Consider the following 27,541-nt stretch of genomic DNA (forward strand, 5'->3'; position numbering starts at 1 on the left):
GTTATGCCTCTCTGATTTCAATTAACCTCTGAACTTTGCAGTGACAAGATCTCATGGTTACCAACTAACTTCAGCAAAAACCCAGATGTTATAACTGGTTAATCCAAGACCTCAAGTAGCGTATAGCTGGGATTTGATGATAGTCTCTTTTCAGATCACTTAATGCTCACCGAAAGAAAAAGGAATAACATTTCAGACTTCTTTAATACCATTATTGTGTTGGAACTCTGGTCTGATTATTGTATCGGAGCTGGGGTCTGATTCTGTTCCCATTTCAAATCAACTGCAGAATTCATTAATGGGAGGAAGATGAAGTCAAAGACTGAGAGAAATATATTAATGACATTAAGGACACAGACATTCAAAGCTTGCAAAAAAGATTAGTGTATACAGACAGATAAATAAAAAAAGAAAAAAAATCTTTGTTCAAGAAAGACTGAGATAAGCACGGGGCTGACATCAGAGAATAAACCAATCTAGCTATGTTAAGAATAGAGTTTTCCATGATTTACTCATTTATTTTAAACAGAGCATTTTTTAGTTTTAAAGTCAGCACAGAGTTTCAGAGACTCAGTACAAGAGGCTCTTTTAAAATCCTGTATGAACTACAAAGATTTCTAGCTTGCAATAAAGCTACACAACTGAAAATTAAAATCGATCAAAAGAATGCAAATTTTTTAAATGAAAACATCTTTTGATTTCTTCTACCTTTTTAATTCAGAAACTAGAGAGAGAAATCCTGGTTTTCTTGGTCTTTGTTTTCAATACAATTCTGTCACTTAAAACGTTGACCATCTCTGGTTAGTGGAAATAGATTTAATTCTGTTATCATTTATAGGGCTGCAATGACTAAAGACGATAAACTGTTATGACTTTGTGTATTGGCTTAAATTAATTTGTTCCTAATCTTTAAGCAGCTGTAAATGAGAGCCAAATCTGAATTTATGATAGCAGACCGTGCATTTTCATATAGCTGCACTTACGGCAACAGGTATGAGAGACACCGAAGGGTGCTGAAGAAAAACCAAAGGTTATGGCACAAAAAGGATTGTAAACATCAGAAAATGTGACCAGACTCGTAACATTTTAAACAGATGCGCTATCCTATAAGCAATTTCAAGACAATTTGAAGACAAAATTAGTGTTGATGATATAGATAATAAACCTCTTTTTACAACTGCATTAATAAAAGTATCAGTTTAAAAAGAAAAAATATGAAGAAAGATTATAAATTCATTAAACAAAATCTCCTGAAAGTGTAGACTATTGTCAACCACTTCTAGGACTTTGATATGCAATTCTTCATAGTTTAAATATTACAATTAGTCAAATTAATCACAAGCCTGCAAATTCTTTATTCATAACAGTAAATAATTATATCTATTAAGTGATGACTTCTAAAGTAAATCTAAAAATCTAGGCTGATATTATCAAGTGTTTTTCTCATACTCAACATTTAAAGCATCTACAGTAAATAAGAGCCAAAAGTCAAAGCTGCTTTAAAGCACGATATCCCACTTTTCAATATTTAAGAAATTTCAGTGGATGCGTTTAAGAAATTCCTTTTAGACACCTGAAGATGCCCACGTTACAGCAGGCTGCAGGAATGCCCTTCAATTTCTTACACCTTACTAGCCCTGTCTAATAAAGCCTAATGTCCCAATGATAGAAGCATCTGGCTCTTCTCCCCTAATCAATAATATTCAGCAAAAGTCCCTTCTTCCAGCAGCAGCATAAATTATCAGATATATGCAAATAGACTTGCTAATGTTAATTGCCAGGGCTGATTGGTGATTAATTTTTTGATTATGATCAATCATTCCGCAGGAATCTTAATAAGACATTCAAGGCAATCTGCAAATTGATAATAATTAGGGATCCCAACTGGTAACGCATCCACAGCCAACTATAAAACATCCCTGTGATTGAGCATGTTCCTGTGAACAAAGTTCCCCCCTTTTGAAGACGAGAAAAGGGAACGATCAAAGCCTCCGGAGCCTGATGGGACTATGCTATCACAAATAACAGGAAGTTCCTTTTTTGCCATTTTTATGGTAGGATGCATTATGGCATGCTCTAAACACAACTGGCCACCTTCTTTGTCCCTCATATGGTAGGAAATGAAATGAGAGTTTCATTTACATGACAATGCTTTGGAAATATTACCCCAATTCACAGCCTTCCAGCCCGGGAAAATAAGCAATTCGCAGGAGCCCAGGATACCAAAGAAACCAGCCTCCGCCGACATCTCTCAGAGCAGTCCTGCCAGACCTGCAGGGAACATGGTCAACAGTGTCATACAGTAAGAATTTCAGGCCATGCAAATTTAAAAAGGGCCAAACAGGAGGTTCACATGATGTCTTTTTTTCTAGCGCAGACCAGGCAATAGCATTAAATTTCTAGCAGTAAGTTAGAAGAGAAATGCTTTCCCTGTGTGACACTTGTTGTATACTTCAGGGTGGAAGTTCAGACATTGTTGCAAATACAGCAGCTCAAAATGTAACATGATTTATAAAATTTTTTTAAAAAATTAATTCTCTTGAAAACATAAATATCCTCATGCAACTTTTTAAACCCAAATGCTAACTGTTGCTGTGTACAAACCAGAAAGCGCATGTGACTGGAAAAGGACATGAAGTTTTCCAAACAAGCCCTACAGACAGAACCGTGGCTCCCCAAACACTGCTGCCCACTTGGGTTGTGCAAGGGAGTTTGTCAAGCTGCATGCAACTTCTGGGCTCAGGCAGCTCTGCTTGCGCACCCCAGCGTGGCATTTCATGCACGTACTCAAGCCCTGGGCCTTGCAGAGCAAGCGTTCGACTTTGCTCTACTCTCAAAACGGACAGACAGATCTTGACACCTGCTAAGAAGAGCTAAACAGTCATTGCCTGCTGTCAAAAATGAGTGACATGCAGAAAGTGAGGAATAGAGAGGAAAGTAAATTAAGAGCACATTGTATCTCAGTACCAGCCTGTCATGTTCGACTCATATCCAAGCTTTTGAAATTCCTGTCTTCATGGCCTAATTCTGATTTGCACAAAATATTCCTTTTTACATGTCAAGATTGGCGTAAAGGAGTTTGAATATAAATGAAAATAAATTCCTGAAGGTCTACAATTCTTTCAGTTCTTTCAGTGCTGCCAAATGTACCATTTTATGATGAGGTCCAAGGTATTTGCTCTTATTTGAAGAGCTTGCAGTTAGTACAGTGTCAGTAGCTCAGCTTTTGTTTTTATTAAAAGGACAGAGTAGGATTAGCCCCTACTTTTATGTTAAATTTGCTGAAGAGAATTTAGATTTCAGTTGAATGTTATTTTGCACAGAAAATATCTTCTTCCTGAACATGTCATCTTTTCAACAAAAAATTGAAACATGTTTTTTACAAAAAGTCCAGCTTTAAGTGCAAGCTTTTACACAAATAGGAAAATATTTTCTTTTTCTCTCAACAGTTTCAATAAGGAAAAAAAAAAAATCCTAAAGGAGTGCAAGCTTGCTTTCCTTCCTATATAGTAAATAAGAAATGCTTTAAAATGACACATGTATACGTGAGGTTTTTAACTATAAAATGGCTTTTAACTAGGCATTTTTAAAAGCCTAGCTCCATTCTTTGCTTAATCTCATTATTTCTCAGCCAGTTTCAAGAATTTTAAACACTTATAGAGGGAATTTAGTGGCCACAGCAAGCACAGAGAGTCACAAGGAGTAAACATGAGTATGTACCAAACACAATTACCTTAGACAAAACCAGCCCAATTCTTTTCTAGTTGTCCCAGATCAAGACCAACTCCTCTATTGTCAGGGGAGCAATTCTATTGTTAAACTGATGTCTTTGATAAACAAATTAGGTCCATACTTTTAAAGTTAACATTCCATTATTATTTTTTTTTAATTCTGCATATTTTCTTAAACCAAATAAATTAACAAATGTTTAAGTTATCTTTGCAGCTGAGATTCCTCACTGCTCCCTTTATAAATCTTGCTCAGGAAAACTGAAATGCTAACACGTTTCTTGGATTTGGTCTGTCATTCCTCTCTAGCTCCTCGCACTTTTACAATTCACAAGGTCACGAGTACAAAATGTGCTTGTTAACTCACACAAGAATAAAGCTGTCAGATGGGCTGAGGCCTCCTTGTGTACCAGTTTAGTGAAATATGATTATCCAAGCTGTAAAATGGATAAACCTATTAAATTAATAAATCTGCTGCCCTGTAGCCTACCACTGATGTCATTGCCTTACCTATAAGGCACCCCTTCTTAAATTAATACTTGATAAAGGAATAAATCTCTTAAGGACATACACTAAAGCTTTGCATTGAAGAGTTATCTTTTGTGTTACAAACAGTAAGTATTTTTTACTGCAATGGATGTAAGTGAGAGAAAATGAATTCCAGGGAAAAAAAAATAAATCTTAGAAAAATGTTATTACCCAGCTAACACTGTGGGCTGCTTCTTATCTGTACACAACTAATCACTTCCCTGTTTCTTTTTTTATTCTAATGTGTGAGTGGATTTTAGTGCTCATGAAAGTGAAGGATAATTAGTAGGGTAGTGGATAAAGTGGAAGGGCACTGCCTTATCAAAGACAGATTGGGTCAGCTACACATGGGCAAAAGAAATCATGATTCACTTCTTTCAGCTGCTTTGATTTATTACTCTAAAGGTCCAACAATGAAGTTTCACATCAGGGGAGAGAGAAGGAAAAAGAGTTTCAAAGGGTTCATCCTTCCTGACTTCTTAGAAAGCCCTTAGCATATTGTGTTTGTTAGAGTATGATATCACTGTTCCATATTATTATTAATAATCTATTACACAGACACTCTCACAGAAACAAAAATGCACTCTGGAAGGCACTGACCAAATATATGGCAAGACAAAATCCCTGCCCCTAAGATCTTACAGTCTAAAACATAAAAATCAAAAAGTGGAAGGGAAACGAGCATAGACATATGAAAAGAGTTGCTTTAAGATCACATGGCAAAAAACCAGCTAAAAAATGAAACAGAAGACAGATTCCCTAGATCCACACCAGTACCCCCAATAAACTTATACTTCAATAATGTTAAAAATGAGACAAAAATAAAATCCCAGCTCATCCAAAGGCACCCAACAATGTGCTCAAAACTCAAAAGTGAATTTGTAAAAGGAAACAGGAAATGAAAACCAAAGAGGGTTGACATGATTACGGGGTGTTAATAAGAAAAGACATAAGCCAGGGGCCTTGATGTACAACTAGACAACAAGAGGTTACGTTCGGAGTCAGGGCTATGCTAATTTGCAAACTTGGGTCCATTTCATTAAGTGAGCTGAGAGACAGGCTGTCTCAGTCCAGCAGAGAGGGATCTCATTATCCATGTAGGGAGCAAGAGATAAGAATCTTTTAATAATTGCTGGGAATTTTTTTTATGATTATATGGAATGCCAATTTATGCCTCTCCACTCAATGTGGATAAAAACCAGCCTCCTTCACAGTTCAAACCAGCCCCCCTCCTGGCTGTGGCCATTAGGACAGGGAGGGAAAACAGAGACTAATATGCTTGCCCGGGAGACCAATGCTGCAAAACTCCATTAAATGCACTTCATAGTGGAAACATGTTTGTTTACAGTGGATGAAAAACTTTGCCAACCCTTTTTACTCAATTATTAATAAGCACAGCTGTAGGATTTAGGGCCCAATCCAAACCCCAGTACGGTCAATGGGCAAGACTCCTACTAACAAGTAGCCTTTGGATCAAATCCTTTACTAATTTCTTGTTAAGGAATGGTTCTGAATTGACACCTTTGAAAAAAGTTAAAGAACATACGTTGCCTTGGCAAAAGCATTGTTCATACTCCCTTCCCCTTGTCCCTCACACCAAAACACATCCACTGCAGCCATGAGAAAGGAGCTTTCTAGAAGCCAGAGGTCTGTACAGTTATTCCCTTCCCTGCAATAAGTATCCCACCTACTCTGGGCTAAGTATATCATAGATTTTGTGATAGGGACAAGCTTAGTCTATAACAGACTAATTTTGAAAGACTTGCATCTTTCACATGACTGTACCAAACACAACTCTGACTACTTCTAAAAGCATTGGCATAAAAAAGCAGGGGTAAACGTGGATGAGGTCTCATGCTCGTGTTTTACTGCATAATATTTGCTAAAGGCTGAGATAGACACAATAACTTACAAAAATCACACTAATAGCATTAAACTTTTAAGAGTAAAGTTTTCCCTCTGCCCAAACTTCCGTTGCAAGGAAAGGAGGAAGCAAAACTGTTTCCACAGCCAAATCTGCTCATTTGCTTGAAGTCACTGGGTTGAACTGTACATTAGTGTCGGAAAACACTGTCCAGGGAACTCTGAAGCTGTGTTTATCTCTAAAGCTGACTGCAGGATTTGTTTTTATGCATTGGGTCAACCTAAGGACTATGTACAACTTATCTATCTCTTCAGCAGGAACAAAATTATATGGCTTGCTTCAGCTGACCTTGCCTCTTTTCCCAGTTTCTAGTTGTTCATGAATGACCTTTAATTTTCCAGATGCCCATTTGCTATTTGAAATGATTTAGCAAATGTCTTTTGTGAAAGGCACTCCCAGTCTTCAATTTGCAGGCAAGATTGGAGAAAGGAGGATTGCCAAAATGGAAGCTGGCTTTTCTGGATAAAAAGCTCATGTTCTGGCTCCTTAATTAGATGGGAACAACTTGAGAATCAGCTATATGGGCACAGATGCTCCCCCAGGATTACAAAAGTGCCTTCTGTGAGCATTTTCTGATATTTATATTTAAGGAAAAAACTCTGTCTACACGGATATTCCTGCCTGTAAATCCATTCCTTGGTGCAATCCTGGGAAGCAAAGTCTGTGTGCCCTTTGGCAGCAGAGCTGTGAGTGGTGCAGTGATGTTTGCCGCGGTGCAGTGATGTTTGCCGAGGTGCAGACACAGCCCGAAACTTAGGGTACAGCCCACTGGATCAGGAATAGGAACAACTGGAGGGAAGGAAAAGCAGAGTAAGTATGCTCACAAGGACAAGGCTAGTGGAGGAAAACCCAAAAGACTGGGAAGGAAGACAAGCAGAGGGCAGGAGGGGCTCAAAAGGGCACACATTTCCCCCTGTGCGACTGCACTGGGACAGCTCTCAACAAATGCTGAGCTAACTGAAGGTGTCCGGTCTCGGGTCAGGGATCGGTGCTGCTGCAGTACAGCCCCTCCTCTTCCTCACAGCTGGAAGAAAAGAGCACGAGGTTTATACATAACACCTTCTCACATCCCTACTGAAGCAGGGGCCAGAAACACACTGTTTCTAAGCAGCTGCTGCTCAGTCCTCCTCTAAATTAACAGTGCGCACATCGAGGGGTGAGAGAGACTCATAGGAATGAATGTCACTTCTTGGGCTGCTGCAGAACAGGTTTCTTTTCAGGAGCAGTTGATTCTATGAAGATGAGAGAGGCAAAATGAAGTGGATGGCAGAAGGAAGGCTCAGATGAGCCAGGTCCCAGGAGGAACCTCGAGATGCGCTAGCTGGGAGCACGGCACAGGCTGCTGCTATTCAGGAGCCAGGAGGGAGCGTAGCGGGATTAGCCATGTGCTTGTTCTTAACCTTGCAAGGACAGTGCTTCAAATTGTCCTCATAAAGCTCTGATAGAAGTTACAGTCTCAATTCTCCACTCTTCCCTCCCCCTTCACCACCACCACCACTATCCCACCCCTCAGAGACATGACAAAATATGAGCAAAGGCTGCAGTAGATCAAGTCAAGCCAATATTAAATGCCTCTAATGGAGCTTAGATTAGACCAGCCTTCTTAAATGTCTGGATGTTGCCTGCAAGCACCCAGGGACTCAGCAACTGAAAGTCTTGATTACTGGGGAGGGAAGGGTCAAATACCAGACTTGTGCTTATGTGCAACTCAAAATGTCTTGAGTTCTTGATGTCTGAAGACTTATCCTATAAAATTATGTTTGCAGTCCTCTCTTGTTAATGTTTTTTAACTAAATGGAAAAGTGTCTGTATTAATAATGTCATGTGAGTTTCTCTTACTGTACACTTCAAATCGGAGTTGAAGTACCAAAATAACATAGCTTCAGGCTTTGAGCACATTTCAGTCAATGCTCATCAAGTCAATAGGCAAATTCTATCACTTTCATAGCTTTGAGCTCCTCACATCTATGCAATTGCTGTATTGCATCACATTTTATCCCAGATAGCTGTGGGATGATGTATATCAGCCTCTACTTTTAAAAGTTTCCCTGTCTCCCTGTCCTCCTAACTAAGGATATTCCAAGCTTTACTTTCTAATCAAAGACGTCATCATATTAAAACATATGGTGATCTTTTCAACTGATTAAATGATGTCCACTAGGGGCTTGTATGAGACCACTAAATTTACTTTTGTATTTGAATTAAGTCACGAAAATTTAGCCTAGGTTAAAACTAAAATTCAAAATCTGACACTCCCAAGGCTTCATGCTGGTTGCTCTGCTCTCTTCTCTCTCCTGTCCACAGGTTCCTGTTGTCAAATTGGGAAACATACATCCAAGCTACCTCGGTCTGAATTTATTTGCAGTGTACCGAGATAAAAGTCCAGCTGTAATATAATTAGAATCTGGCAAGGTAATAGGCTCCAGATTTCTTTAAAACTATTTTCTATTAAAAGGAGATCTTTCTCTCTCTCTGCTTATTTCTCATAATTACAATATGAATTTAAGGTACTGTAAAATTAATAGAACACTGACTCTAGAGACTGAAGTCTCCTACACAGGCAGGCAGACAGACAGCCTGTCCCTGCCAGTGCCCTCCAGCTGTGACCGTAACCCTACACATGATAACAACTGGTTTACCTCTAGGCAAACTCATTTATTGACCCTTTAAGATGGATGTTAAAAGACCAATCGAAGCTAATAATGTGTAATGCTTTTTGTGAGCTGGATCCTTGACCATACAGAACAGATTTTAAATTACCCACCTCATTACGTGCCACAAAAAAGCTGTGGAAAATTCACCCTCTGCTACTGATTATATATATACACACACATACACACACACACAGAGGGAGATTTGCAAGCTGGAAAGTGCAGATATGGTAAAGCCACCTTTAGCCCATAATGGGTCTGGTTTGACTTCATGTTTTAGAAGGTTTTGGTAAACATGAGTAGTAAAACCAATCTTCATTTTCCCCTTTACTTGCAAGGTACCAAGGGACAAGGCACATCGGTCCTGGCCTTTTGGCCTGATGCTGGTGTCCAAGCAGGGCAGAGCAGACTGGACCATGGTCTGGAGACCTCGCAGCCCACTGCCCCATGGCCTTGAGATGTTGCAAAGGATTTTAGAGCTATTCCATTTGCAAGTTCTCACTCCAGCTGTTAATTTGGCAAAGACAGCGCTGAAAGGCCAGGCCAGGAAAGCCACCGCCACAGCTCGGTGTCCATCAGGGAGGATTTCTGCCCTCTGGCTTGCCTGTATTGTGCATCCAGATCCACTTAGGAAGAAATCTTCTGTTTTCTCTGCCCTTGTTTCACAAATAGGTGTGGTCGTAGCTGGAAGACAGTGGCTGTGTGCTATAAATACAACAGAAAGAGGAGATGGAAAAGGAGGCTCCTGTTATGTCCAGCCACATACCTGTGATATGCACAAGTAAAGCAGAGATTTAAGTACACACGCTATTTGCTCAAGTGTGGGATACGATATAATTATAGCCAATTAAATAATTTTTCCTAAGATGCTTTTTAGAAATCAAGTTGTTATCTATTCATCAGACTGTCAGTAAACACATCTCTCATGCGACATGTTTAACTTCTGCTCAGGTTACATTACTCATGCACAATCCTTGTGGTAATTAATGACACCTCTATCAGTTCATAGCTTTTCAAAACCCCTGCAAACAAACAAAAATATGAATAATTGAGGGAATTATCCTTTACTTATTTGAGGCTAAGTCATAAGAGTTCATTTGTTTCTTTTTTACTTACTGCTTCTATATTCACATACATATTCTAGAGCTGGGTATGGAGTTACTATACTACTACGTCAGTCCTGGTAATGCTCATTCATGCCGGCACCTTCAGGCAAGGGGACAGATCACATCCAGGAACTGAGAGTTCAACTCTACAAAGCACAAATTTTGCTTTGCTAGGTGTGCATTCAAACCCGATTACTTACACTTCACAGATGCAAATATATATACATGCTCATTTTGGTTCATAAACATACTTACTTTTGCTGATACATACATACTCACATGTCCTGTAAGTGCATACAAGCAAGCCTGGGACCTGTGGCTCAGCTGATTACAATTCTGTGGGTTATGTTAGTTCTGGCTCAGTATTCAGAAGTTATGTCTACATTTTTTCCTTGCATCAGGCAGTTCTTTCAAAGGCAGCTAGTGTTGCAGTCATAGATGAATAATGATGTATTGCCTGGGTCCAGAAATGTCAAGTGGCCTAGTGGTAAGTGCATTTTGTGATTTTCATGGCAATGGCATCACTAAAATCCAGTGTGCAAAGCTGGAAGGCTGTCTTAGCCCCTCTACAACCTGGGCTTTTCCTCAACATCTACCAGCTAGACCCATTTTAATGTTTCACAAAGAGCTTCTGTCTTTATCCTAAATAAGTCATGAAGCTTAAACAATGTTATTTAACCTCCAGTTCCCTCTCCCCGTATTTCTGCCAGTGCCAAACACCCGTAAGCTCATTCCAAAAAGCCACACATTACCCAACCAATGCTGCCTAAGGAAAGCATTCAGGAGTGTTTATGGGGCAGCTGAAGTGTAATGATTTAGTAGATGTTTATAAATGTTTATACTGTACAGATTAACATTCCCCAGGGGGCCTGTAATGAAGAGAGTGCTCCAACTGGAATCAAACCAGCCAGCCTGGGCTGAATGAGCGTGAATGAATCCTGCTGGCCTACCCTCACGAGCTGTTTACTCAGTTTGAACGGATTTCCTCTATCTCTGTTCCTTCAGCATTTTGTTTTGGGAGAGGCAGAAGAGGCGTCTGGTCTCAGAAGGCGCACAATTTGGAAACAAGCTAGAAAATCCAGCTGCCCATCACTTGGATCGTAGCAATTACTCACAAATTGCACCAGACAAAAGAACAAAGAGCCCAACCCTTCTGCTGGGGAAGTCGAGGCTGAAACTCCCATCGACTTCAAAGGAAGTTGGGTCTCAGTCTTAGAACACAGTTTTCAAACATCACGCCCAGGTGTAAACACTGAAAATCATGTTGAAGCAACTAAGTCCTGCTATTGGACTAGGATCAGGGTCTCAGTATTTACAACTCGGAAGTTTCATGTTAGGTCACTATATTTGACAAACATGACTTCAGCTATACTCTGACGCTGCACTGGAGGTTCACAGCAATGACTGGTGAGCATCTGTTTCTAGAAGAAACACTGGACAGCCGTGGTGGACAGCCTCACTGAATATCTGTCTAGCTGAAGGTGATGGACATCTTTCATTCAGAGTAAATGAGGGAACAATTTCAATTTGTTCAGTGATGGCTCAATGAGTAAAAAAATTTGCTACTGTTACTGGGATGCATGCAATAGTTTTCAAATTGCCATGGGTTTAACAACATGAATACCAAGCCCCCAAAAGTAAGGCTAGGAACTGGTGTATGAAGCTGTGCCTGCCTTGATGCTTCAGAAGCAACGAGCAAGCAGGTTTTAAAAGATGCTAAAAGCAATGATGACCCTGGGAAGTATGAGAGAGAGATCATTTCTTTTGGGTGTGGTGCCAGGTGAAAAAAATCAGCCTGTGAAATCACAAGTAAGGAATCAAACCCCTCTGGATTTTTGCTGTGGTCAGGAGAGTAAGACTTTTTATAAATGACACATGCATATATTCAGAAAATGAATCATCTCAAAGGGGCCAGGAAAGGGTGGGAAGAAAATAGAAAGGATCATGGCATGGCCACAGCCAGCATGGGCCAATAAAGGTGGCCAGAAACACCAAGCAGAGTGAACTATATCTTCAAGAGGGGGATACTGCTGCCAGTGGATATCTGCAGACTGAGGGCCCCCAGTCTTCTTCGAGCTGTGCTTTTTTGCTGATGTGATAAGATTTCTCACTTCTCCCAAAATTATTCTACCTCTGGCTCTGATAGCTACATGTCTGCATAGGACAGACAGTAGCATCACACACTACAGGTGTTCTCAAAATAAAATACAAAATGTTCCTTGCAAACCCTTAAACCACAGCAATGAAGGCGGTCCCATTGAAAACATCTGCTGTGATTCTGAAGTGTCTCTAATGGATCAGGCAGATTAAGAGGGTTCAATACATAAAAGCATTTCTTTCAATAGGTTTCTGTGATATTTTTAAAGGCTCAAAAATAAGTTTGCTTTGAATCTTGGATGGAGACACTGGACAAAGGTAATTTTGTCTGCAGGGTTTATTTGCCCATCTCATGAAGCTGACTGAGCTAGTTACAGTGTTTGGCAAACACTCCTGGTACAGGTTCTACACTGCAACCCCACTTGGGTCTTTAGACCAGTGGAAAAGACAGATATTTGAAATCTTCTAGAGCACTGTAACCATCAGGTAATTAGCTGTAGCAGACTTACAAAGTAGGAAAGGCTCATGAGAGCTCTGAAATGAAAGCACAAAATGCCTCCTGGAACTAATTTTAGAGTGGCTTGAAGTATTTAATCCTGCAAATTATTGCCAGTGAGGAAACATCAAGGTACTGCTAGATCTTAATAGTGGCAAACCAGCAGGAATGGTTCACCTTAAGCTGCCTCCTGCTGATGGCTAAGCAATCAGACACACTTTACACCACTCACAAGGTGCAGGGGCAGCTATGTTTTGTTCCCAGTGACTTGCAAAGTGGCCTGGAATTGTTCCTCTCTTCTTTGTGTCTGCAAAGGATCTTTTACCAGCAAAGCCAATGCAGCCCTACTTTGCAAACAGCAGAGAATAAGGAAGAGGAGAATAAACACTGGGGGTACCGACAGCACCCCACCACTGCATGATGCTAGACCCCAGTTCCATGTATGTTCTCCACCCTTCAGAGGGCAGGGAAGGGTTGGTAGAGGGGCACAAGCAGGCAGAGTGCTTCACTTCTTCATAACTAGGGTCTGTCTCATTTGGAAAGCTGCCTTTGATTCCTTGCTCTGCTAATGAGTCCTCATTAATGAATTTGAGGAGATTGGATTTATCCTTTCATCCCTCTAGGAGTCAGCTTCTCCATGTGTGAAATGGGGAAGGTGAATGTTAGCCTTGTGAGGGCTGTTTTTAGGAATAGGAAATGGCAGATATGGGACTTGAAACCAACTTCCTAGGTTCTTAAGCCCAGTCTGCTCTCATACAGATCTTCAGATCTGCAAGCCCCTTCTTTATTTTCATCAGACATCATGTGAGGGAACTAGGAAACTCCACATTTCTTCCTACTAGGAAGCCACTCAAAAGTTGTTGCTGTGGTAGCTAAAAAACTTCATTTATTTTCCAGACTGAATTTATTCATAGCCAGTTAATAGACATTTGTTCTTGTGCCAAAATATTCTTATATCTTTAATAAGTAGTCTGTCTAGGTCTGTGAAAGCTATATACTTGGTTGCTACAGAACCTAGGAGTTTACTCTTCCACAAGCTGTAGGAAGAAGTGTTAACAGAAAGTACTGTAATACCCCATGCAAATTTTGCAGGAGCCCATCCAGGTGTGTGCATGAAACTATGTACTAATTTCAAAACTATTTCCACTACCAGTTTTCCCAGCTGGAAAGCTTTTCCCATCTCTTAAAAACAAAGAAGAGGCAACAAGCTACAGTTTAACATTTTCTTGAAAACTGTTTCCCAAATAGAGTAAGCTGCGATGTCTCTTCCTTTCCAAAACCCACCAGGCACCAAGCATCTCATCTACAGAGATAAGAATTAAGATCCTGCATATTTGTTTGAACAGCAAGCATTTTGGAACTTGGATTTTGTTTCTTTTTAGGCACAGGTATCTTTTTGCACGTGCACCATTTATATCTGCAAAACCAAGTGATCAAAATGTCAGAACTAAAGTTAACCATAAAACCTTATTCATCTGCATTATGATTCACCCTTTAAATACAGGATTATGTCTTGTTTTCCACCAGATTCTACCTCAGGATGGACAACGCTCACTTAATAAGCAGATATTCAATATTTTGCTACAGTGTCGTTATTCAGCATGTGGCTTGAGGCCTTTTTTACCACATACTATCCAAAACCTGCTTGGAAGACACAGTTGCTAATTTTCTTCTTTTTCTAGGACTCTTATCAGTATGGCATATGAGTGCTTCACAATGTTAATTCCTTTTAACAACACCCCGTAAGATGAGAGGATATTATTATTCCTGTTTAACAGATGGGAAACTGAAACACAAAGAGATTCAGGTCAAAACATTCTGCTAACGTTGGGTACCCAAACTGAGATGTCTGGGAATTGATTTCTCAGAATGTTTAACATTGTACAGCATCATATGTCAGGAGAAATACCACTGACAATGTATTCTGCAAATGGAAACACAGAAAACAAAATAAAATTAATAGCCAGTTGGGAAGAATTTAGTTTAAATCGTCTTCTCTAAGACTGGGTGAGAGTTTTGCAGTATTCAGATACCTTAGCCATGAGATCCCCCATTTTCTTTTCAGTCCTCTGCCTCTTATTATACTTCTCCCAGCTTCCATACCGAATACAGGCAAAGTCCATCAGACACCAGCCGCCTCCTCTACCCAGCCGTGACTCACCTTCTGAGCTGAATGAGACCAGGGTCCTCTACTAAATATAGTACATGGTCATGTAATTAAAGACTGTACCAAACACATGTACAAAAGGAAGCCAAATAAACACTGTGCAGGAAACCTTAATTTAATGATTTCCCGACAGCCTTTTCTAAATAATAAGCTTTTCAAGGAGAACACTTTCTCCATTATATATATATAAAATTATAAATTTTTATCTATAACCCATATATATATTTATATATACATACATAAGTGCAATATATAGGATAGAAATGTTATGAGTGTAGTAATATAAATTTATATATATTTATATTCTTGTTCCCGAGTCATAATCTGCTGAAATTTTCCAAAAACTGGAAAAGGTACCTGGCATGGAATACTAAGCCCAAATGATTAAAGTTTTCAAGTTGAAATTAGAGGTGATCAAAATCTGCCTCTAGGTTTCAGTTCAGCATTTTGCCTATGTCTTTCCGTTTCAGGGAATCAGGATATATGTGCTTGGGTGAATCGGGACCACTTCTATTTTGTAACATTCACTGCTGAAGGAATACATAGAGGCAGCATGCCAAATTTCAAGTATGCAGGAAATTCAGTTATTTCATAATTTCATTTCATTCTGAATCGGGAGAACACCTATGCCTCCGTTGTCTCAAACTTTCAAATTCCCCTTGAAATTTTATTTGTGTTGGGTTTAAATTGTTTTAAATAAATCAACCAGAGCTGATACCAGCATGGGAAATTTCAATGTGAATGTTCAGTTTGACAGAGCTACAAGGAAATAAAGAAGCCTCGAAAGTTTCAAGCAATCCTAGTGATAGGTACATCACCAGCTATTTCTAAAATACCACTGTAGTAGCATATAAATTTTGTAATAAAAAACTTATTAAACGTGCTATGTATTATTTTCTATACAGTGATACCAAGGAAGGTAGCCTCATTTTCCAGATACTTTTACTGCTTCTCCCACTCAGACATAGCAGAGCGAGGAGTGGAGCCCTGTTCCTCCCTCATCCGCAGCCCTGCCTCATTTCATACATTTGTGAAAAAAGACCCAAATCCAAACTTTTTTAATCTAAAGGAACCACCACTGACCTGTGAAACAAGGAGCGGCAGTTCTGAGTTTCCCATATCGATGCAGCTACTTAGAGGCAGAGCTGTGCCAAGCCGGCACTCCTGCAGCTCCCTGCACGGGTAACAGCACTTGTGGGCAGGTACAGGGTACTTTTCAGAGGTGAAACCAGGGTTTGGGCTAACCAGGCATTAAATGCCATGGAAAGATGGACAGTTTGGCTGTTTCACTGATTAATATTTTGTTCTTTTGTGTTTTCTTATCAAGGGGATGAGTAGAGTGCAAAATGTAACTCGACTCAGATGCCTTTGAAGGGTACCCTGGGGTTTGCTGTGAACCTGGGCTTCTCCTAGTTCACAAAGGATCAGTGAGAAGTACTGCATGAGAACTGTTCGATCAAAAAAAAACCTGTGTCAGGATCTTCTATTTTGAAGGGAGGTGAGAAATCGGAATTAAATACTCAGTTGAGAACAGCTCTTTCCGTAATGCTCAGGCAGTGGAAACCGCTCAGCCCCGCAGCTGCCAGCAGCCAGCAAGGAATTCCCCTGTCATGAGGGCCATGACTCACGCATGCCCCTGCTGCTTCTCTCCCTCAGATGTAGGGGCCATACTTGTGGTCTGGGATGTGTCAGGAGAAAGGACCTGGCAGAGCTTGCCTCTGTTACACAACCTCTCCGTTCCTGCCCAGAGGCACGGTCCACCCGGGGCAGGGAGCTGCTGCAGGTGACGCGACCTAGAAGATCCTTTTGCAGCTGATATTTCTTCTCTCCCCTCATTTTCCTTATTCCTTTGCTCCTCTGGAATAATCAGAGTAACTCGGTCAGCTTTGGAGCAATCACGATACTGTTATAAAAAGTCAATGGGATTTTTAACATCAGTTTCAGCAGTGTAAAATGAGGCTCCACACACAGCAGTGCTGAAACAGGTATTGAGGTCCCTCTTCAGTTTTGCTCAATAAATTAACAACAGAGCTGCTGTCACAGCAGTGTGAGCAGCCTGCAACATTTGTATTTGTGCTTTGGGTATTTATTACTGTGTTTTTCACAAGCCTTTTTAATGCCTCCAGGAGTAATTTATGGGGACAGAATGGCATGAAAAGAGCAGATCCCACTTATTTAAATCTCTCAATGATGAAAATCGTGTGAGAAGAGCAGGTTTCATGTTGCTTCCTCTCCATAAATGGCTTTCTGAGGCAGCAAAAGCCATGCAAAAGCAAACATAAACACTGTACAAACACCAAGATATTCAGGTTTGTTTGGGCTTACCCAAACGCTGCATGGAGATTTTCAGGTTTATTCAGGTTTGGGCTCTGTTTTGCTAACTCATTCCATAAAACCATTGCAGGTTTTAGTTATTATTAACATAACTAACTAGATACATGTACTATAATTTCTTTTAACTAATTTTACTATTATGAGGATTACTTTATAAAAACAGTTCTTAGTATTAATCTTGTTACTTTTCAGATTGATGAGTAATGTGTGTGACTGTGGTGGTGGTGGTTTGTTTTTTTTTTTTGGCAGCTCTTACTGCTCCTGCTCCAGAGCATGAAGCAGACTGATCTGGACACCCAGGATGGTCCAAGTTTCCAGCAACTGACATGCTGGTTATTTATTTTATAAAATAAGCAAATTAGAGAAGCATGACTCACAAACTTTTTGATCCCGTGAACACTCATCTGTGCAGTCACATCAAGGATTGTAACCTTTTGGTGCTAAGAGTAATACCAGTGACCAGGGATGTTTCACCAAATTTCCTTCCTAGGGTGGGCAGTGTAGTTTTGGAGGTATCGGTCATGCACGAAAGCTTTACATTGTTTGAAGTGCGAGATGACATTTCTGAAATAAGTAGCATTTGCCTATAAAAGGCAAATTAAAGAGGTTTCTTTGCCCTATCTTTTCTTATTAATTGATACTCTGACTCCCTAATTTCCAGATAAAGTCATAGACCATAAGATATAATGTTTGTCTACTTCAGTTCTACTATATTTCATGCTTTGCCTCATGAGACCCAATTTATTACAGTGATCGATGTAATATAAGAGTATATTTTAAACAACCACGAGTGTACCTGCTTGGCTGCTCATTTTTCACAAAGTCATTCCAGGAAGCATTTAAAGTCAGAAGACTGCCCCAGAATTTGTCTGAATATTCCAGGCTTCATGATTCTGCAAGACAGGATAGGAAGTTAACTTGAGAAGTTTCCTCTGCTGCTAATCATACCGAAATACCATAAAGGTAGCCAGATCCTTTAACAAACTACTTTCACAGTGTCGTGGAGAAAAATCTCAATCTAGACCTTCATTCAGGAAAAAAAAACACACACAAGCTCAGCTTTCTTTACTGTTACCTCTATGTAATCAGAGGAAATAATCCACAGCATATAAAGCTGCAAACATGTTCAAGCCTCTGCAAAATCACAGCTACCAGAGCTGTGAGCTTTGGAAAGTTGCAGGATTATTCATAATTTCGCCAGCCTGATTCAGCAGAAGCAACGTGGAACCATTTCGAGTCACATTTAAAGCTTTCATGGGTACTGGGAAGAGTTGTGTCCCCTGAACAAAATGTAGCTTTCTCTCAGCTTCTCTTTCCCAGGTTTAAAGAGAATTAAACCTTTCTGAAGCTTGCTGGGAAAAGCAGGGGCAGGGGGATAGAGAAGGACAATTTATCTCTAAATTACATTGCTCTTCAGAGTAAACCACAGAGAGCTGTAATGGGACAAGTCATTTTTTTACATGGTATAATTAATTAGAACCCATAAAACCCAATTAAACAGCACTTTTGAGACTATCAAGTGGTGCATGTTTGAAACTGCAAATATGACAGTGTAAGTACATTTTTATAGCTGGGCACACTCCTCAGGATTATTTTCAGTGCTCTACTAAAATGGGAAATGGCACCAGTTTGGCCCCTGCTAATAAATCGTTGGGAAACAGGCTATATTAATAATCTTTATGGGGGTAGGATGGAAGCCAGATGGGGCAGGGAGGGGAGCGTGAAGGTGGCATAATGTATTGGCCTGGAAAACATAATCCAGGCCAAAGCAGAAATTTAATCTTGGTGTGCATTGGAGAGGGCTGGGAATATATAAAAGGAGGGGTGGTGGGCTGAAAGGGAACTCACCCTGAGAGATCAGGGAGAGTATTTCCAAGGTAAGGAAGGTAACATCCTACAAGGTAAGCACTGGTCCATCTGCATGAGAAAGGAAGCAAAGAAAAGAGCAATGCTCAAGTAGATTTAGCAGCCTCTAGCAAGGCAGGGGCCTTGTCTCTTTGCCCTGTAAATGAGAAATGGTGCTCAGGAGCTCCCTCACCCCCGCCTTTCACAGCTGTAACATCCAGTCTTGCCTTACTGCCCTGGGAGGGAGGCATTGCGTGTGCATGCATGCGATGGGCTCGACACGTGTGTACGAGCTTGATATACAATCTAGTGTAAGTAAAAGCTCACTTTGCCCTTGTTTATTTACACGAGGCCCCATTTATGTTTAACTTGGCAGCCAAGAGGTCTGCGCCTAGTGCCAAGCACTAATTCCTTGACTGCCCTGACAGGCCCTGGCGTGCACACCTGAAAGTCATTAGCGCTCGGACCCATTTTGTTCTCACATTTCGAGGCAGTGACCCGCAGCCATGTACAGCTTCAGCAGACACTTTATCATCTCCGCTGTCATCAGCTTCGAGCTCAGCAGCCCGGGCACTGCCAGACCACAATAAGCAAGGAACTAATGAGGGCTCAGGAGAAGCCTCTATCTTAGCAAGTGGCTCCCCTCTTCCACATGGAGGGCAACTGATACTCGGCGGAGGTCGTCTTTCTTCTTGAATTATGAGTTTGTTTGGGTTTGGAATATTTTATCCTTCAGAAAATAGCACTGCAGTGTGATAAGTAAACAACCCATGACAGCTGATCTTCAGTGACAGAATCAGACAGATTAAATTCTAACAGCCCTGTTCAACTGTACAATGCTCCTCGTGCAAGCTGTTCCCAAAAAGGGTAGCTTTATCTTATCAGTCACTCAGAAAATTCCTCCAGAGTCACCTATCAACACAGGAAGAATATTTAATCTAGAAATGCAGAAAACTATACTTTCAGATGAGATTTGGAAGGAGAAATGTAGTGAACAGCTGGTCTGGATAGAAAGCGTTGCAGTGAAGACTCGCTCCATCTACGGGAAGAATATAGGGAGGACTTAAGAGTACAAAAGAGATAAGAGCTTTCTGCAGAAATGCTATTGTACTATATATTATGCTCTCTGAATGTTTGCAGAGTGCTGTCACATTCTTTACGTGGGGAGCCTATTCACCTCTTAGTTTTTAAGAATCCATTTACTAAATTACAGAATCTTATAAATATTTGTATTTCATAAGTCTTATGCCATTTCCCCTGCACTGAGACCCTTAAACTTTCTCCTCTACATATGTTAAGATCTCAGTCTCCTCAGAAGCTTCAAATACTGCCCTTTTAGTTTGCTAGAGACATTTCTTTTCCTTCTATTCTCTCCGTGTGTAATTTTCTCTATTTAAAATCAATAGGGACTGAGAGTCTGACAACCTAACAGTCAGTCCTAGACCACAAACAGGAACTAAGTTCTCATGACCTTGAAAAGGAAGGAATGGGGGACTTAAACCACTGGAGAGCTCCAGATTTCCATGAGGGGGAACAGCATTACATTTTTTTCTATGGCAGTTTCAAGGCTATGCACTTTGCAGTCATCACTTACTAAAATTTATTTAAAAAACAAAACAAAACAAAAAGTCCAAACAAACAAAAACTCATTTTGGATTCTTCTTGGAGGCTTTTTTTCATGGCTTTTCTGAGCCCTGCACTGTTGAACATGTGGTAATTTAACACAAGACCCTACAGTCAGAATACAACCATGGACTTAATAAAATGCTTATAACATGCTTTCAGACATTACAAAACCAGTATTTTCTCTGAAATATATTAGGTAGATGCTGATATTGACATTTTTTCCTAGAGTCTATATAGTTGACACGTGGCTTTTCTACAAGCCTTGTACTTCAGGTCCCTCAATTCTTTGCTCTTTAAACTGTTGGGCTTCTGAACATTCTTCATTTTTGCAGCATCCCATTTGAAAGATGAGGCACCGGTACACAAGATCTTAATGGTTAAAAGTGAAAATGGACCTGAACATGTAAAAGCTGGGATGATTTAATGTAAAATATGTGAAGCGCTTGCTCTGAGAGCCCATAATACAGGTTTTTCTCCCAAGAGATTTTCTTTTTTTAATCCAAAAAAGAAAATGGTGCTCTGTATTGTACAAGGCATACTGAGATGAAGAACCTTCCTCCCCAATTTAAGCAATGTACATGGTAAGAATAATCTGACTGGGCATTGCAGAACTGGGCATTTAGTAGAGATTCACACAGACACATACAGGGTCATTGCATGGTGAACGAAGGACAGAAAAATTATTTTAACCTTAAATCCAGGTTTAGATGTTTCAAGAAAACAGCGCATTTTAAGGATATTGGAAAGCTGGAACTGCAGCAGACTTGTGGTTTAGTTAGTTAGGTGGCAGAGGCACGAAGAATATCAGCAGCCACCAACAGGATGGCAAATGCCATTTGTATAGACATGTGTCATTCCAGTACTGCAGCCAAGTGAAACTACAAACACTATTAAAAGTATAAAGAGGCTTTAATTTACATTCCTGCTAAGGCATCTTTATGTTGCCAGAATATTGCAAGTGGGCTTAGTATAAATGAGAATCTGGCCTTAATATTCTCAGACAGAAAAGTGAAATACACAGACATATTGACTTGGATTTGTATTCTCTCTTCTGTTAACCCAAGGTATCTGCATGGACCAAAACTGGGAGGAAGAATATGAATCTTCATTAACCTACATTGCATAGCAGCTTCAGAGAGCACAAATGATCAAAAGAGTCATTTCATGTGACAGCGAAAACGGCCCTATACAGCATCATATCCCCCAACACCATGGCAACATACAGCTAGAAGCACTGCCTGGATCATCTCACCCCTGCCATCACAGCAATCATCATGCTAAACTCAGAACTTCAACATCCAGGTAAACACAAGCCATCCAGGAATCTCCAATACCCTATAATAAACTTCAGACTTTTAGCACAAAAGACAAAAGCCTTGAATACCACCAGTGCCTTGGGAGAAAGCTGTGTCCTTCACTAGAAAGAGGCACAACAGTAAAACAAATTGCAGTAATTCCTGCCAATGTTACCTGGGGCAATACACGCCAGCCAGGAGCTTGAGGAGCTTCTCACTACCACCAGAAGCACTTATGCACCCTGCCCATTAGCCCATTTCTAGCTGTGGCCAATTCCAGATGCTTCAGAAGAAGATGGAAGAACAAACAAACCCAGCTGCCAAGTCCTGCATGAAAGGGAGGCGGGTGGGAACCCCCCAAAATACCCGCCTCATGCCCGTGAGGAAGCCCTTGAGCAAAGGGATGAGATGTGGCTTTCAGAGCAGGCTGTGAAGAGAGCTTTCCATCAAAAAGAAAAAATCATCATATAAAAGACACATGAGAGAAAAGGTAACTCCAAAGACATATAAGAAAAATGTGTAAAATTCTGAGGCCTCTGAAATCAATAACAAAACTCTCAAACTTTATTTGGGCCAAGATTTTGAGTTCAACATATTTAACTAGTTTCCTACATTTATTTCTAAATGAAGGATCTGTAGCTCTTGAAATGTCTTCTTGGGATGTGTTAATTTTGATAGGAAAATGAAAGGTGCTAATTTGTCCCTGTCGCCGTATAATATTAAACAGTTAAATGTGGTCTGAGTTTGGAAACTGTACATGGCAGACATCCTTAAAAAATTCATTCAAAACGTATTGAAAGAATAATCTTTTCCAAATCTGTCAACAAGATCCTAGCCACTGTTCCTGGCAAGAAAACTAGCTTAATTTGGTAAAACAATCACTTTTGCTCCCACAAACATTGTAAAACATGTGGGGTCATGGAAAGAAAAATGGGAACATTAAAAAGACCCTTGATAGATCCTCAGCAGCATGCTGCTATGTTACCGTGGGGTATTTCCAAGGAACCACACAGGTTTTAAAAGTACAAATAAATGCAGAAGGTGGGAGGGAGATCAGACTGCAAGCAAGGGCCGAGGCACTGCAAATTCAATTCACAGCGTGGTTTTGCTGTGAATGCATTTCCAGGTCTCACACCATTACATAGGATGTAACATCATAATGATGTCAACTCTTGGACCAAGGAATGAGCTGATTTAAGTTTTACGAGGGGAAGGATGAATACTTTCAAAGGAATGGTGAGTCGAATAATACAGAACTGGTAGGATCACAGTTCGGAGAACTCATGGTTACGCTTTGAACTATTTTTAGCAAGGTACTGCAAGTTCAGGGATAGTTAGTATAGAAAGGGCCTGCACAGCTCAAGTGAAGCAGAGCCACTCAACGCATTGACAATTTTCTATCAATTTTGCAGAGAGGGAATCAAACTCTCTCTTCCCTTTCACTGAAGGTGACTGCTGTAGCAAGGCTGCTGCTTGCAAATAGCTTTGTGTGTGTGTGAGTGTGTGTGAATGAGCATCAGAGCCTGTGCAAGAAACCTTCCCTCCGTGTGCTCCACCCTGGGATGAAGGACAAACACCCACCTTATATTTGAAGCAGCACAAGCCCCTCTCTGCTTTCTTCGGGATGCAACAAGCCACAGCGTAGCAGGGAGGGTGCTGCAGCAGGACCCAGGCTTCCTCCATCCCTGTTCTGTCTACAGCACGAAGCAGTCCCTCCTTGTCACGCGCCATCTCTCTCTTGAGGGTGCTGTGGCTTTGTTCTGCCCACCAGAGGAGGTACTTCATTGACTCAATTTTAGTCCTAGCACTTTCAATCTGTAGGAAAACACAAAAAAACCCTGAAATTCAGATATAAAAGAAAACACAGGTAGGTAGGTTTTCTATCAAAGCTGTGGCTGTTCCTGCAGTAAGAGCATATTAATAAAGACGTTCTCCCCAAATCCCTTTCGAAAGTCACTGCAGATGCTAGTTTCTGCCTGTTTACGTTATGTTTTTACTTCTTTAAATGCATACTTAAGAATATCCAGTTATTGCAGATCACCACGAATACACAAGGAATGGGTTGCTTCATAAGCTTTACTACAATAATGGATAATGTTGGAAATATATACTGTATATTTCCTGTATTGTGGGACTGCTACAAGCACAGAAAATCCACATTGAAGGGGATTTCTATGCAAGCTATGCAGCAGATGAAGATTGTATTGCAAGCTTGAATTACTGATTCAAGCTGCTGCTTCTCGTCTCCCCACCCACTTCTCTAATAGCTTTTAAACTTAAATAGCCATATAAGTTAAAATGTTCTTTTATAGGGTAAAATAAACAGATTTTATGGTTCAGAAACTGCAAGTTTAGAGATCAACACTTTACCACTAATTCATGCAGGTTCAAGCTAAGGAAATGGCTTGTTTTCCTCTCTACAGTTGTTGAGATTTTTTTTCCCAAAAAAGTTCAAGATGCATTTTACATTAGATTTTATGAAAATTCTGGATGCAGATAATGCTTTCTCTTGACAAAGTGCATCTAGCTTGCTGCCTTCCAGGTCCCAGTTCCCATGAAATCAGAGGGAAATTACTGCTGAAAACCTCAAAGAGGCTGGAAGCTGGTACAAAACATTAGAACTTACTATTCATATTATTGACAGGTCCTTTAAAAAACAAAACAAAACAACAACAAAAACAACAACAACAACAACAAAACCCACCAAGAAAACAAAACCCCCAAAACTCACAGGAAAGCTTTCATATGCCACTCTGGAAATTTAAAAAAGTCCTATGAGTGCAAATGTAATTTATACTTAAACTTCTTCTTAACTGTTAAAGTACTGTGAAGAGCATTTAGCCCCAGCCCATACAGTACAATCCTTTCTAGTGGGATAGTAGCAGATACCCATCCCAGCTGTCACAGGGAACCTGAGGAGAAGCAGTATTGTCAAGCCCCATATCTTACACAACACATTTCGATTACAAGAAGAATCCATCAGACTTCATGTGTAGCCCTGGCATTTCAGTGAGCCAGGGGAAAAAACATGAGCCAGAGATGTGAATTCCAGATTCATACAGAAATAATTGGAGGGTATAAAACCCAAAGAAGATACAGCTTGGAAAGCTTGGTATGATCTGAATGCACAGAAAGTTATTTTCAAACCAAAGAAGAGCAAGAGCTGTATTCTGCTGTGCAGTGGGGATACTCTGCCCTAAATGCTCTAAAGAAAAAATGCAGTGACCTGATAGTTTTATCGTAAAACTTACAGTGAGTATGTTTCATTTATGCATGTATCTCTTTATTCAACCCTCATCCCTATGATTTTTGAGCATCTGATAGATCCAGTAACAGCAGGGGAGTATTTTTCCTTCCATTTATCAGCTACATTAACCAGCATTTAAGTGGTTAAAACAGAGGCTTTGTTTCCAAGCAAAGATAATCCTGTTCCTGAGGACACCAGTAATGGTGGTATATGACAACATAATCAGCAGCACAAGGATATAAACAACTCCCAATTATCCCAAACCAAAATTTTTGAACATCTTGTTACATTTTTTTCCTTAGGCCTTAAAACTACTGAGTTGTTATGGTTGGATGCTTTGTGGTGAATAAATCTAGAATAATTCCCTGGAAAGAGTGAATTGCCACCGAAGTGCTGTTAGTGCAAAAGACCACAGTACCAAGCTTGTCCTGGGTTTCCCATCCCTGGCGAAAAAACAGACAATGTTCTCATCATGTGGAGACAGGAGAGAAATGGGGAGGAGTGGTGGTGATTTGATTTCTAGGAAGTGGGAAGCAGTTGCACACCCCACATGGAAAACAGGCAAGAGGGAGAGCACAATGAGAGCAACAGGCAACATTGGGATTTCTTGCACACTTACTTCTGTCAAAATGCCAAATTCTCTAGGCCTCCAGGTAAGAAATAAATAACTAACCATTAAAAAAAAAAACATTGCACACGAACACCATCTGAATGAAGTTTGAGAGGATCAGTAGGTGTCATTTCCCACACAAGGTGCACTGAGGCACTCATCAAGGCTAAGAGCTCTCACAGAGATAGGAACACGAGATTTTGTGCTAGAAACAGAGATGTCACAGGACACGGCATTCAGATCTGAAGCCAGATCAAGGTAACCACGTTGAGAGCCAAATCTAGGCTTGGGCTTTGAATATACCTCCAAAACATGGATGGTTTTGGATCTACAATTTGGGTTCTGTCATCCATCTAATCTTGAAATGGGTGGATCAAAGATGTTCAGTCTGAGGCTTAGCAAAGTGCTAACAGATACTTTTGAATAGAAATGATTCAGCGAAGTGCTCCAAGCAAGGAATAAATTTGTTGGTGGACAAGTTGTGAACTGAAAGAGAAGTGAAACTGGCCGAGGAAATTACTATGTACCTATTGATTGCTTTGCTATATTACCTTGCAAGGTTGGTTTTATATACAAAAGAAGGGAAAAAGAGGTACAATGTGGTTGAGAAATTGGATCAGAAAGTTGGCAGCAGTGCCAGAAAAGACTGGAAATTAAGAAGGATGTCCAGTGGTTTGAGAGCTGGCTTGGAAACCAGTAGCACTCATATGTTTGGTGCTCCATCCCAAATTTCCTGTATGACCTTGGCCAAGTCATTTAGTGTCGCAACTTCCAACCTGTCAAATAGAGGTAATAAACCTTGTTAAAAAAAAAAAGAAAAATCTTGGGGGTGGGGGGAGGTGAAGAACTCTCGCTCACCCTTTGCAGCCTCATGACTTAAAGGTGGCCTGATATACTCATTGAACAAAGGAGACTGGATGACTTCCTGAATTATTCAAAATAGAAATACAATTATAGGAGAGAACTGACTGCAAAACACTTAAAGCTATAGGGACAAGCCTGGTGATAGATTTTCTGACATTTCTGTGCTTTAAGGAAGCCATGCTCCTGTTAAAGCTATAGGAAAAACACAGGCACGCAAAAATAGCACAACTCAGGCTGGCACTGGTATTTGCTCTGTAGGTGGCACAGATGCTAACCTTATTTTCTACACTGTTTATGCCAGTGTAAAGTGGAAATAACTGTAGGCCACCAAGGAATTAATCCTGACATACATGTGTGTGAGATCTGGCCACATCAACCATATAACTTATTCCGGAGCATGCATTTTCTTGGCCACTGTTTTTCAGACTACCCTAGTCAACTGCAATAACATTTTTGGCCAGTACAAAACTTTGACCTGATGGCTGTGCAGATCTGAAAGGAACTTCCCCTTCAATATACATGATCTTCCATTAAACAAAGCCAGTTCCATGATTCCTGGAAGAATTAGGAGGTACAAATATCCTGTAACTCTGGATCCCTGCAATTAATGTTGTGGTCTCCTTTTAGAGTTCAAGAAGATAATTCTTTCACACCTAGTGCAGGCGGGTCATTTAGGGATAGCCCTATAAACTCAGTGCGTAAAGGTAGATTCCTAAATAATTCAAAATGGAAATCTCAGATGTTCATTCTTCTGCTCTAAGTGACCAAGGGTTACACAAATTTTGGAGTGGAAAAATATGCACTCAGCCTTGCAAATGGACTTACACCATAGATGGGTTGCTGTGTTCTGGAGTAAACAAAGGATAAGAGTATAAGGCCTCATGTACAGACCTTTCAGGTTTACTAATCATAGAGAACTGCAATATTTCTCCTACTGTTACACACATTCATTTCATCAGTGGTGATAATTAGAGAGGGCCAAGCACTTCTACCACTGTGTCATCCTAACTTGGCTCACAGCAC

General features: G+C 40.3%; 1 long non-coding RNA gene across 1 annotated transcript in view; it reads right to left on the bottom strand.

Annotated features, from left to right (window-relative positions):
* The window catches only part of LOC128142865 (uncharacterized), a 43,744-nt gene extending 20,173 nt beyond the window's left edge, over nt 1-23,571 (bottom strand). Inside the window, exon 1 of the long non-coding RNA XR_008235533.1 lies at nt 23,379-23,571. This is a non-coding gene — a long non-coding RNA (uncharacterized LOC128142865). The remainder of the gene's footprint in view (nt 1-23,378) is intronic.
* Nucleotides 23,572-27,541: the final 3,970 nt, after the last annotated feature.

This window comes from Harpia harpyja, chromosome 1 (assembly GCF_026419915.1).
Source record: "Harpia harpyja isolate bHarHar1 chromosome 1, bHarHar1 primary haplotype, whole genome shotgun sequence".
NCBI classification, from domain to species: domain Eukaryota; kingdom Metazoa; phylum Chordata; class Aves; order Accipitriformes; family Accipitridae; genus Harpia; species Harpia harpyja.